We start from the raw sequence: 12,524 nt of genomic DNA, 5'->3' as shown, positions 1-12,524 counted from the left end.
TGCACGACCCGGCGACCGGGCCCCCGCCCTACCCTTGCCGGACACTCCCGCAGCCCGGCCGGGGACCCGGCGGACCGGGCGCTAGCGGAGCGAGAGGCGGAGGCAGCAGGAGGGCGGAGGCGGGGGCGCAAGGGGGCGGCGGGGGTAGGGGCGCGGGGCCCCCGCCGGACCCCGGCGCTCGGAGCCCCTCGGCGCCCCCCGCTCACTTTGCCCGGCACTTCCCCAACTCCCTGGGTCCAGTCGCCGCGCGCGCCGGGCTCCGGCGCCGGCCACGGAGAGAGGCTAGCCCGCGAGCCCTTGGGCGCCGCCGCCGCCGCCGCCTCGGTTCCCTTTCCCTTTCACCTCATTCACACACATGCTCCCCTACACTGGTTCCCTTAAATAGTTCCAGTAGAAAAAAAAATTTTTATCCCCTCAAGAAAGGAAAGAGAAAGTCCAACCGCTACGGCAACACTTTTAAGCTGTACTAAATGATCGTATCCTTTCTGGCTTCCAAACTTTTGTACCTAAAAATCGAGAGAGGCGCTGCATTTTTTCAGCTGAAACTGTCAAAACTTGGAGAAGGGGAACCTCGGAGGCAGGCAGGAGAGGAGGAGAATCCCGAAACTCGGTGGAGGTTGGGAAGATGCTGTGCCTCGAGGATTAGTTTAAACAGGGGCTATAAAAGATGTAACAGATGCAAACTGTAACACAAGGGCCATTAACCCTTTCTCTGCCGAGCACACTCAGTCCCCACGCCCCGCACCTATTGTCTCCTGTGCTAGAAGCTTTGCAGAAAACCTGGAAAGTGAGTATCAGTTTCCACACATTTGCTGAGAGGGGTGGGGGGGGGTGTGCGTAGAGAAGGGGAAGTGGATGATTTAGAAAGCACCTTGAATTTAACCTAGGCATAGTGGGTGACTTTTAAGTTTGACACATTTTGTCATTTCTTGGCTCTCCTATTGATTGGAAATTGTTGGGAAAAATCCTGAAATAAGGAAATGGTCACACAAGTGTCTGGGATGAAACAGCTGGCCTGTCTGTATTCATGCTGAGACTTACACACGATTGCATATAAATACATGTTTAATAAAGTAAGCTGCTAGTTTTATGAGCATGTGTGCGTGTGAGGGAGAGACAGGGCATTTGTGCTGTAAACTTTATCTTTGCCTGTTATTTCTAACTCTGGAGTTAGTAATCTTGCCTTCATCATTATAGGGGGAGCATGTAAAATATATAAGTAGGTGAAAGATAAACACATTCATGTTAGCCGGGCACATCACTGTTCCTGGGAACTCCAGCTATCTCTCTCGACTTTTCAGTGCCAAAGTATGGAATGGGATATGTGTGTGCATGTGTCTCCTGTTAAATCCATGTCTATAATACTTTGCCATTTAAAATACAATTTCAAAAGTTACCCTCAATTTAAAACTCTGATATCCTGACAGCAGCTTTCTTCCCAGCTGTAGTGACCCCCCCCCCAACACACACTTTGGTAAACGACTCAAGTTCCATGAGGACTTTCACTTCTTTATTTATCATCACAGAAGTGAGGTGTTACTTCACATACATACACACACAAAGAATAAAATAAAGAAATGAAACTCGCTAAGCAGACAAAAACAGGCAACTTTCTGCTTAGAAAACAGCCTTCTCCTGTGGGAGAGGATGCACTGCCATATCTAAGAGAAAGACTTGCCCCTGAATTTGGTAGGTTTGTATCGATCAAGTTTTGTAATTATTAACAGGTATTTGCCAAGTTTTAATTGCTGAATACAATGAATTGGAACTAGATGCAAAAATAGAGCAGAATCTCTCCCCTCGAAGAGTTTTCATTCCATCATGTAGTTCTCAATAAAACTTTTCCTAGGCTAGGTAGCAAAGGGCACCTTTGGTTACCTGAATGGACAGGTACAGGGCAAATTATCTAGGTGAGGAAAAAGGAGAGAAAAGGAAGGAGAGAGCGGGAGTGCCAGAGAAATCGAAGAAGTCACTCTTGGGAAAAGCTTGCCATAAAGGAGCTAAACCCACCTGAAATTCCTGCCCACAGACACTCCTTCTCACTTCAGACTCACATCCCCACTTAAAAGGAGAAAAATCATAAAAGGACGGTGGGGGATGACCATACCAAAAAGGAATAAAAAGAGAGAAAAGGGGAAAAAAAAACCTACCTGCGAAGTCTTGTTTGTAGTTTTGGCCAGAAATGGTGAGAAGAAAAAGCATGAAGAAGCCGCGAAGTGTGGGGGAGAAAAAGGTGGAAGCGAAGAAACAGCTCCCGGAGCAAACTGTACAAAACCTCGCCAAGAGTGTCGGGAGGCAGGACCGTTATTCCTGCGGAGCAGGTTAGAACTGATCTCTTTCGGCCACTCCAGGAAACACAAACCTGGGGACGGACTGACGTGTTACGCCTCTTCTAATGACATTTTTTTCTTTTTCTTTTCTGTAGGAGAGAGAGGAGAGACCCTGAAACACGCGCCACCTATCTTTGTGGGGAGGGATAATTGAAGCGCCCTGAGCGTGAGCATCATGTGAAAACGTGATCGCCAAGTTTCTCTCTGGGAAAGGATCTGGGATAGATTATACCTTGAAGTCTCCGCAAACGCTTTAGTGGAAGAAATGAAATTCCACCTCCCTCCCTTCCTCTCTCCCTCCCTCTCGCCTCCCTCCCTCCCTCCCTCCCTTCTCCACGCCCCCCCCCCCCCCCCCCCCCGTCAAGCCTTTGGCATCATTATCCTCATCACTAAATCCTACAGAGTACAGGGCGGAAAACGGTGCACACCATTCACAGAACTGGAGAACTCTTAGGGGCGAAAGTTAAAGGGAAAGATCCCGGGTCCTCAATCCTGATCGCCTCTTCTTACACAGATATTTCTAATGACCAGATTTGAGATGCACATTAAGTTGTGTGGATTTCTCAGCACGTCTTCTGGAACTAAATTCTTTGCCCTTTTTCTTATTTATTTTTTTTCTTTTTAGATGGCAGAGCCAGGAAAAAAAAAAAAAAAACTGCACGTGAATTGCCTCTTAGGGTGTGTGTGTTGGGGTGTGTGTATGATGAATTTCTGGATTAGATCCCAATACTAAAAAGTAGTTTGGCATTTTAAAAAAGGGTCTCTAAGTAAATTAACATAGAGCACTGGGTTGACTGATCTCTGAATCCCTCTACATCTCACGGAGACCTCACTACAAACTGAGGGAGTGTGTGTAGGAGGAAAAGGAGAAAGGCCATAGAGGAACTTAGCAGGGAAGGAAGAGCATAATATTAAACGGTATGGGGTCTAAGTTTTGGGATATATATTTTTTTGATATTGCAATTAAAGTAAAATTAAAAAGAAAAGACTCCACCTTTGCTCTGAAGGGATTGGTTATGTAAATATGGAAGGGATTTCCTGGAGAATACAGCTTTCTACTGTATGGTTAATTAAATAATCACTCAAAAGCTTCCAACGTGACGCTTCTGTCGTAATCCAATCAGGTTACATAGGTCCTAAACAAGAAAGATATTTTCCACATCTGGAAGTCAGCAATTTAGCAAGTACTGCACATTATTAACCAATTCAGAGCCCACTTCCCAGGGGAATTTTTTTTGAAGTTTAAGTGTTCTTAACCAATGCTCTGCTGTTTTGTTAATCAAAAAGCTGGTTTACACTGCACGTAATTGGAACTAATATAGAAGTAAATAAAGGCAGCCAAATTTGAGGATGCTGAGCACAGGCATTTATCGGAAAAGGAAGAAATCTCTTAGCCTCCAATGGTTCAGGCTCAATTTCTTAAAGAACTGTGAGACTTTTTTTTTTTTCTTTAAGAGTGAAAGTGCTTGAGAACCTCAGAACACAAACTTCCAGTCCCACACAGCCTTTGGACTTCTAGCAAAGGTAAAGGTGGAGGTGTTAAAGAGGACTAAACAACCTCACGCCAGCTTTTCTGCTTTAATATTGTTAGTGTCACAGCCCCCTGTTTTCAGTCTGATGAAATCTGAAACAAATAATACCCTGATCCAACACCAGACTTTTACTTATATTAAGATAAACTGCTTTGAATTGTGCTTTGAATGTGTGCCTAAAGCAAGACTTTGAATTCAGGAGTCACTTGCAATTGTACTCAGAGGAGGGGAAAGCCACCACAGGGGTAGTCACATCCACATTCCCTGAGGTGCATGTCTTTGTATTTTGTATGGGGGGGGCGCAAAAGCTATCCAGCATGACCACAACCACTTCTTACTTTAAGTTGCAAGCAAGTAAATTTTCACAGTTGTTTATAGACTCACCTCTCTCCCAACTTGAGTAGTACAATGAGAATAACTAGATAAATTAATCTTCTTCCCCACCCCATTACAGATAATTTACCTATAGAAGAGGCGCATTCAAGCTCATCAGTCTAAAAGTTAATTATAAAAAAAAGGAAAATTAATGATTTCCAATATGGGCCAGACATATTTTAAATATTATGTTTTACATTACTTGTAATAGTACATACTAAATCTATGTATGATTTATCAAATTCCTCCTCTGAGATTTCTCTCTATTGCTAATGTCCTTTTTTCTTCCTCTTCCCACTTTCCCCTCCTTTTTATTAAAAAAAAAATGGAATTCAGCTTTCTCTAGAAGTTTGCTTTTCAGTCTCCCCACTTCCATTTCCATGGAAGAAGGATTCCATTCATTGCAAGGACTGATTCCAGTCAAGATCCCACTCACTGCATTAGCCCAGGTAGTCATTGGATGATGGTTCCAGTCGCAGACACTCTTAGCAAAACCTCAGGTCAAAGGGTCCAAGGGAAGGGCTAACAAATCACTTGTCTTTATTATGTATATTAGTGTCAGGTTACTTAGGATCTGGCTGGAGAGAGAGAAAGAGAGAGAGAGAGAGAGACTCGAGTATTTCCATTAAAAACACCTAATCATCTGATTGCTCTGGGCTCAGTAATTGTTGAAGTGGCAGGAGGCAGCCCCAACACTTAGGACTGGGAGTTCCGACTTTCGAGTATTTGATTTGGGGTTTAGAAAAAAAAAAAAAAGCAATCTTTCAGGTTCCCATTAAGGTGTATGTTTGGATGATGGCAAGGGAACGGTCTTCTGAGAGGGGTGAGCGCGCACGTAGGTTGCCCCCCGCCCCTGCCTGGCACGCCCCTGGCACTCTACTCCTCATTTGACCAAGAGTTCCCACCAACGCAGAGGCGGTGAGATCGGAGGAAGCCGAATATAAATTTGTTCCGAACACTCCCTTACTCCGAAGGCCAGGTCGGGGACAATGAGGATCGTGGGATCAGCGGGATGCATAAGCGCAGGGCGCAGGGAAAAGTCGAGAGAGGACTGGTGCTTTCGGCTCCTCACACAGCAAAAACAAGTCCTGAAAATGAATCGCTCCTTCCCGATCTTTCTTCCCCATTAATAATCCATTTCGAGATTAGCGCAGACGAAGGGGATTAAAACAACAGATACAAGTAAATCTGAAATGATATTGCAATCGACATTGGAGGGAGAAAAAAAATTCTTTAGGATTTCTTTCAGTAAAATAAACTGCCTCCCTCAGGATTCCCTCCACCCAGGCAGGGTGAGAAGATGCACTTTTGTTTTCCAATTTCCTTCAGCCAGGATCTGGTGCCTGTCCCCCAATTCACCTCTCAATCTGTCAATTTCCCCAACTTTCACAGCAGTTCGCCCCCCCTTCCCCCACCCCTCGCGCCAGCCCCCAGCTCCGCTCGCCGGCCCAGAAGCCCGAAGAGATACAATGTTTCTGCCCTTGAACACGCAGGCTGTAGAAGGAATTCGAATTTGGCCCAGCTAATGAATATTTTTTTATAGCAAATTTTGTTTATTTTGTACCATGTGGAGAAAATTAAAAAAAAAAAAGGAACGTATTCTCGTTTTGAAACGGAATTGATCTTTCATCTAGAGGAATTATTTCAACCCTGTGTTGTTACGCAGGAGGTGGGCAACTTCTTTTAGAGTTTCAAGCAAAGGGTGATAAGGGAGACCCCTGGATTGGGGTGTGTGTGGAGGGGGTGGGGGGCGGCAGGGGTCCAAGTCAAGCCAAACGGTTTTCTCACGTGCAAACTTGCAATCCAATCCATTCGGAGTTGAGCCTAGGATAGGAGGGGAAAATCTATTTAAAAAAAAAAAAAAAATCAGGAGCATCTCTCTGAGAAACCCTCTTAAACAAAATCAAAACAGGACTAGAGAACCTCAGACCGACCCTAACATCCCTGCTGTGAGGCCCGCGGGCTGTGGAATCACGCACGTCACCTGGCCCCAGCAGGGCGGCCAGCTGAGGGGTTCTTTTTATTTTATTTTCCTTTATTTTTTGAAGTTAAGGCTGAATCTGGGCTTCAGTGCTTTTGCCAACGTCTTCCCTGAAAGGAACCAGCAAACTTCAGGACTCAAATGAGCGTCTTAATTTATTGATGCAAAACAGGTCTGCTTGTCGCCCCCAATTCTCGGCGCGCTCCGTGCCCCACGCCCCCAGCTTCGGTCCCTGCATTCGATCTCAGGGTAAGGCCCCGCCGCACAGGCGGAGGAGCACGTGGGGGGGGGGGTGTCGGTCCCCGCCCGCTCGCCCGCTCGCCCGCTCGCCCGCCCTCCCCAGACCCGTACCCGCCCGGGAACCCCGCGACCCCCGCCCCGCCGCCGGGTCAGCTGACCTGGGTCGCTAGCTAGCCTGCTCCCCGCCCGCCGCCCTGTTTCCGGTCCCCGGGGTCCGCGAGCTGCGCAAGGAGCGGGAGCGGCCGCAGCCGGGAGGTGATGCTGGGGGCTGATTACCATGAGAAAGGCTGTGCCTGGAAAAGCCTCCTCCACGCGACTGTCAATCTCTCCAGGGGAGGGGGGGGGCGGGGACGGAAAGGGGCCCTGTAGGAGTCACCAGAAAACTTGGAGTAAGTTGGATGCGACGCAGGCCCGAGGAGGTGGCTTTCGCCTCAACTTGGAAGGCTGTGGCGTTAAGGGCGCGGACGCCAGCAGCTTCGCCAGGGAATTAGAAACCAAAAATCCTTCCTTTTCTCCCTCCCTCTTGCCCTCCTGTCAGCCCTCCCTGTCCTTTATCCTTATTTTCTTGAAATTGTTTTCCAATTGCATTTTCTACATTCTCCTTTCTTTTTATCTGATTATCTTTTTTGCAATCTCTTGTTTTGTTTCTTAGCATCCCCTCTCTCTCTAGCTCTCGCTCTGATTCTTTTGTGCCTCCTTTATGTGTCCAGATTTATCATTTAGTTTTGAAAACACAGTGTTTAATATGTAATTAATCTACCAGCAGGAGGTCAGGGACGCCTTAACTAAAATAACTCCCTGGGTCATCAGAGAGCAAGTTCACCAGGTGTCAGTGAAAAGTAAATCATAATCATAAATATAAATCAATATCTTAGTAATCAAATGGTTTCTTATCCTGAATCATATCAGCTCAAACTGATTTTTTTTTAAAAGATACAATCTTCCTGGAAAAAAAAATAATACTTGAAAAAGAGAAATAATTTATAAGTAAAACAATGTGAAAAAATTTTCATTTACAATGAAACTTTGGCAGTACTTAACAGACTTTAGAAATTACGATAGGTAATTTAAAGAAACTGAAACTGCTTTATCTTTTAATGTTTATTCAGAAAGCATAAAAAATTCCTAAAGCACCCTCACTTCAGAGAGAAACAAGTTTATTTGTACTTGCTAAACAAATTCACAACTTGAGTCCTTGGGTTGGTTTCTTGGCCAGGTTGTCCCATTACCTAGCAGGTGAGTGAACACGGGGCTGCTTATGTCATGAATGTGGCTATGTTTTTGTTTTCCTTATTTTTTTGCCTTTCATTCATTTTTGAGCACATTTGTGTTCACTTATTGAAATTCAGAGTTTGCACTTGTTTACAATATGTTTACTTTGTTGCATTTTTAGAACTTGTTAGAAGTCAATTGAACATGTATATTAAGCTGCTTTTTAGGCCAAGAGAAATAAAGATGCATTAGAAAGATGCCTTTTATGCTTCATAATTATTAATTGACATTTTATGATGAATAATTAATCATTTGAATAATTTTGGTATCTCTGATCTGAACACATATTTGCATATCTAATGCTTGATTTTAGCTGTGTTTTTTTTTTTTAATCATTCTCTTAGGACAAAGAAACAAAGTAACATTTTAATGTAAAATTTCTCTTTAGCATTTGTGTAAGTTTATTAAGTTGTAGTATTCTTTCTAGATAGCCATAAAACTTCTTAACAATTTGTAAACCACTTATGTAGCAATAACATACAAATATGTGACAAAACTACAGTTAATTAGGAAAAACAATACCCTGTGTAAAATCAGTTCATTCTCCTCTCCAAATGCAGAGATAAGCACTGATTATGCACCATATTTTTCTTATTGGAATTTGATCATTGAATTTTTTGGTTATGTCTATTTATACAGGTCAAAAAGTGGAACACTGAGATAATTAACAAATAAGACATGGTACTTAAGGTAATTTTTCATTTTTTTACTTATTAATATATAGTCTGATTTAAAGTCCTTTAAAAATGATCATGCAAATATGTCCCTGGAATCTTAATGCCCCTGTGTCAGTTGAAGTCTGAAGGATCTATTTCTGATGCTAGCATTACTACCTAGCTAGATTACTACCTGTATGATTACAGGCAACTTACTCTAAACTTGTTTCCTTATCAACAATGTGAGTATGCTAATAGTGTTCATTCCTTAGGGTTTTTATCGGGAATTAAATGAAGTTAATACATGAAATGTCATTACAATGTAGCTTTATTGTTATAATGAAAAGTTGAAAAAATAACACGGAACATACAGATCAATTAAAGATAGTATAAATTAATTTTGACTACTAAAAACAACTATTTAACTTTAGTATCATTCATAATTTTTGTATTGAGAAATGAGTGCCTTGTCATTAAGTGAAGAAATAAAATGGAAAACATCATAAGATTTATAGCTAGTTTATGATTCTTTAGACCTGTTCAAGGGATGCATAGCCATCGATGTGAGAATAAATACAGTATTTCTTTATTATGTTCATTCAGCAGTTAATTTATTGTATTCAAGATGGTCATAATTTGGTTATAAATATCAGACTTCTTTTAATCCAAGTGTATAAACTTGAAGTTTCTCATGTTGTTTAGTAACATACTGTCTTTGAGTATAAGAGTTAAATGTGCAAAAGCTCAGAAGCAGTCTTGAGTAAGAATTGTGAGAAAAAAAGGCAAATTTACAAATTTGGAGACCAGGAATTTGGCTGTCAGAGCATTATTTGCTGTAAGACCATTCATAATGAACTGAACATTCCCTTTTGGAATTGTAGTTATCCTGGGGTTTGTGCTAATTCCAAGTACCTATAGTGGCGGAGAAAATCAGTTTATTAAATGGAAAATGAAATCCCTAGTCTCTTAAACATCCACAAGACCAGATTTTCTTTTTGGTGCAAAAGCTGAAAAATCGATGCAAATGCTAAGGGGAAAAAAAAACTATTGTGATTTTTAATCCCAATACTGATGGCTCTTTGTTGTTGTTATTTTCTTTGACTCCTCAAAACACTCCAAGTGTCCCCTAATTGTTTCCTTTCTCAGAGAATTCCTTCCATACTCCTTGTAGGTCAAAACCACCAAAAGGGCCATTTGGACATCAGCCTGGGGGCTCAGAGTGGCCTGTACCTTTTTCTTTTCCCTTTTTTAAAGGGAAATGGGACCAGCAATTGTTTGTACCTACAGATTGTCTGGTGACCTGGAAATAACTTCATACTGCTTTGTGGTCTTCTGTAATAGTCCTCATTCTGTTAAAAGGTCAAAATTATAAACTTTGTTCTCTACTCAGTTCTAATTTTGCACCATTCCAGGGGGGTGATTTTTGGTTGTCAGAGTTGTTTCAGGTATTTAAATATAAAAACCTTCCTCTCAAAAATGTTCTTCTCCATGATAATCACAATATGATAATCACAATACTATGCCATAATAGTAGCTAAGACAATAACAACAACAACAACAACAACAACAAAACTGCTTCTCTAGGCCTGACAGTTGTAGAGCTGACCTAGGGAGAACTGATGACTTTCTCTAGAAGTCAAGTGTCTGGTTCTATGGGACTTTGAATCTGTCAGGGCCACCTTCATGGCCAACACCACGTGCACAGGTTATCCACAGTCATCTCACCTTTCGCAGATACCCTTCCGAACCACTTGTGTCTACCCACTCTGCACACTCTATCATGTTCCACTTCCAGTCTTGCTGGATGATTGTGTTAGTATTTGTTTTTCCATGTAGGGCTTATTTTGCCTCTTGGACCTAATACTTAGGCTCATTTCTCTAGTTACAACATTGACTGAAGTCAAATGCTCAGGCTGAATTCTTTCTCTAGCTTTGTTGCCTGTGGCTTCACAGGTCAATTCAGTCTTCTCTCCAGGACCCTCGGCTCCAGAAAGGCTCCTATGTACAGTTTCCTCCTCACTAACCCTGGCTCCAGTGTTGGGCCCAAGCACAGGACAAATTAGTGATGAAGATCATGATACAGGCATATCTGGGAATAGTTCTTATTTCTTTCTTTTCTTTTTAAAGATTTATTTGACAGACAGAGATCACAAGTAGGCAGAGAGAGAAAGGAGGAGCAGGCAGAGAGCCCGATGTGGGGGCTCGATCCCAGGACCCCGGGATCGTGACCCAAGCCTAAGGCAGAGGCCTTAACCCACTGAGCCACTCAAGCACCCCAATAGTTCTTCTTTCTTTCTTTCTTTCTTTTTTTTTAAAGATTTTATTTATCCACTTGACAGAGAGAGATCACAAGTAGGCAGAGAGGCAGACAGAGAGAGAGGGGGAAGCAGGCTCTCCGCTGAGCAGAGAGCCCGATGCGGGGCTTGATCCCAGGATCCCGGGATCACGACATGAGCTGAAAGCAGAGGCTTTAACCCACTGAGCCACCCAGGCGCCCCCAATAGTTCTTATTTCTTATATAATTCTTTTATTGCCTGTTGACGGCAAACTGGATGTATTTGACACTAGATTCTTTATAGTCTCCTCAGTGATAACCTATTACAATGGCAAAAATACAGATTTGGGAATTAGATGAATTGGGTTTGATTCCCTGCTTTGTGTGTATTAATTGTGTATTGAGGACAAGATATTAAACTCTTATGAACCTCATTTTTAAAATGAGCAAAAGAAAGGTGCCTGGCTGACTTAGTAGGTAAAACATGTAACTCTTAATCTTGGAGTTGTGAATTTGAACCCCACGTTGGGCATAGAGATTACTTTAAAAAAAAAAAAAAAGGGCAAGAGAAAACTTAGGTTTTAGCTGATTATGATGAAAAAATATAACAACATATGTAAAATGTCTGATACAGGATACATGTATCAATAAGTAGGAATTCCTTCCCATGAATTGTCTGAAAAATATATGAAGTTAAATTATAAAAAAGTAGTGTAGATGTAGCATGTGTTTTAGTTATTAATTTTATTATTTTAATTATTATTATTATTTATTTTATGATTCTACTAGGAATTATTTAACTGGTTCTTTCATTATACAGGCATCAATGCTTACTGATAACAAAATTAGAAAAATAGGAGGTACCAGGAGAGGTACCTGGGTAGCTCAGTTAGTTAAGCGTCTGACTATTTAGTTCTACTCAGGTCATGATCCTGGGGTCATGGGATCGAGCCCCACATCAGGCTCCACGCTGGACCTGGAGTCTGGTTGGGATTCTCTCTCTCCCTTTTCCTCTGTCCCTCACTGCTGCTCACATGCATGCTTTCTTTCTAAATAAATAAATAAAATCTTTAAAAAGAGAGAGAGAGAAAAGAAAAATACCATGGAATTTTTGAATTTGTAGTAGAAAAGGTGTGTGTGGGGTGTTCGTGTTTTCATGATAACAAGCACCATGATACTAGCCTGTAAGAGTATATATTTCACATGTCCATTTGTAATTGTAAGAAAACGGTATTTTCCTGTGCCATTTTCCCCATGTGACGTGGCAAGAGAGGGAGCAGACTTGTAGCTTGCTTAGTGTGGTCATAAAGTGTCAAAGATCCCATTAGCTCAAAGTGAAAGGAAGACAATCTTAACCCTGTCCAAAGCTCTTTCCCTACTCTTACCCAAATCTTAGAGCATTGAAGGAATCGTGGAAGGGGTAGAAGGGATAGAATGGCACCGAGAACTTTGGCCTGCAGTATCTTCTTCCTAGCCCTCAAGTTGAGTGCTGAAACATCTACTTAAAAAAATAAAAATAAAAAAGTAAGACTATGTGTATAGCACAGATATTGCTTCACTCTCCTGCCAGCAAATTTGGGAGTGGGGTTGGTCAGCAGGCCCTGGCATGATCTACTGTGTATGTGACTTTTCTACCCTATGCCCTAGAAAGGAGGGCGTCAGGGGAGGACTGGGCTGTGGACACAGGAAGCATATTGGTCCGATGGTTCTACTACAGTACGAACCAGGCTTCTTTCTCTCTCTCTGGAACTAACTTTGCTACATACACACAAAAAATCTGTTCCTATTAGGTTTTTCCTTGACTGCTGTGGAACAATAAGTATGGCTCCTGGGGCAAAGGGGTAATTCTTCTGGGTTGAGGAC

General features: G+C 42.4%; 2 long non-coding RNA genes across 3 annotated transcripts in view; one reads left to right on the top strand and one right to left on the bottom strand.

Annotated features, from left to right (window-relative positions):
• Window positions 1–5,769: 5,769 nt before the first annotated feature.
• Window positions 5,770–6,667, bottom strand: LOC122902683. The gene is made up of 2 exons (XR_006383846.1): window positions 6,617–6,667; window positions 5,770–6,061 (listed from the first exon to the last, which is right to left on the bottom strand). It is a non-coding gene; the product is annotated as an uncharacterized LOC122902683 (long non-coding RNA).
• Window positions 6,057–12,524, top strand: part of LOC122902680 — a 49,664-nt gene continuing 43,196 nt past the window's right edge. The window contains exons 1-2 of one of the 2 annotated variants that reach the window (XR_006383843.1): window positions 6,057–6,467; window positions 8,370–8,420. This is a non-coding gene — a long non-coding RNA (uncharacterized LOC122902680). Of the gene's footprint in view, window positions 6,468–6,665; window positions 6,714–8,369; window positions 8,421–12,524 lie in introns of those variants that run through there. The other variant, XR_006383842.1, reaches the window with a different exon arrangement.

Source organism: Neovison vison, chromosome 3, assembly GCF_020171115.1.
Source record: "Neovison vison isolate M4711 chromosome 3, ASM_NN_V1, whole genome shotgun sequence".
Lineage (NCBI taxonomy): Eukaryota > Metazoa > Chordata > Mammalia > Carnivora > Mustelidae > Neogale > Neogale vison.
This window is presented reverse-complemented; position numbering and strand designations above follow the sequence as displayed.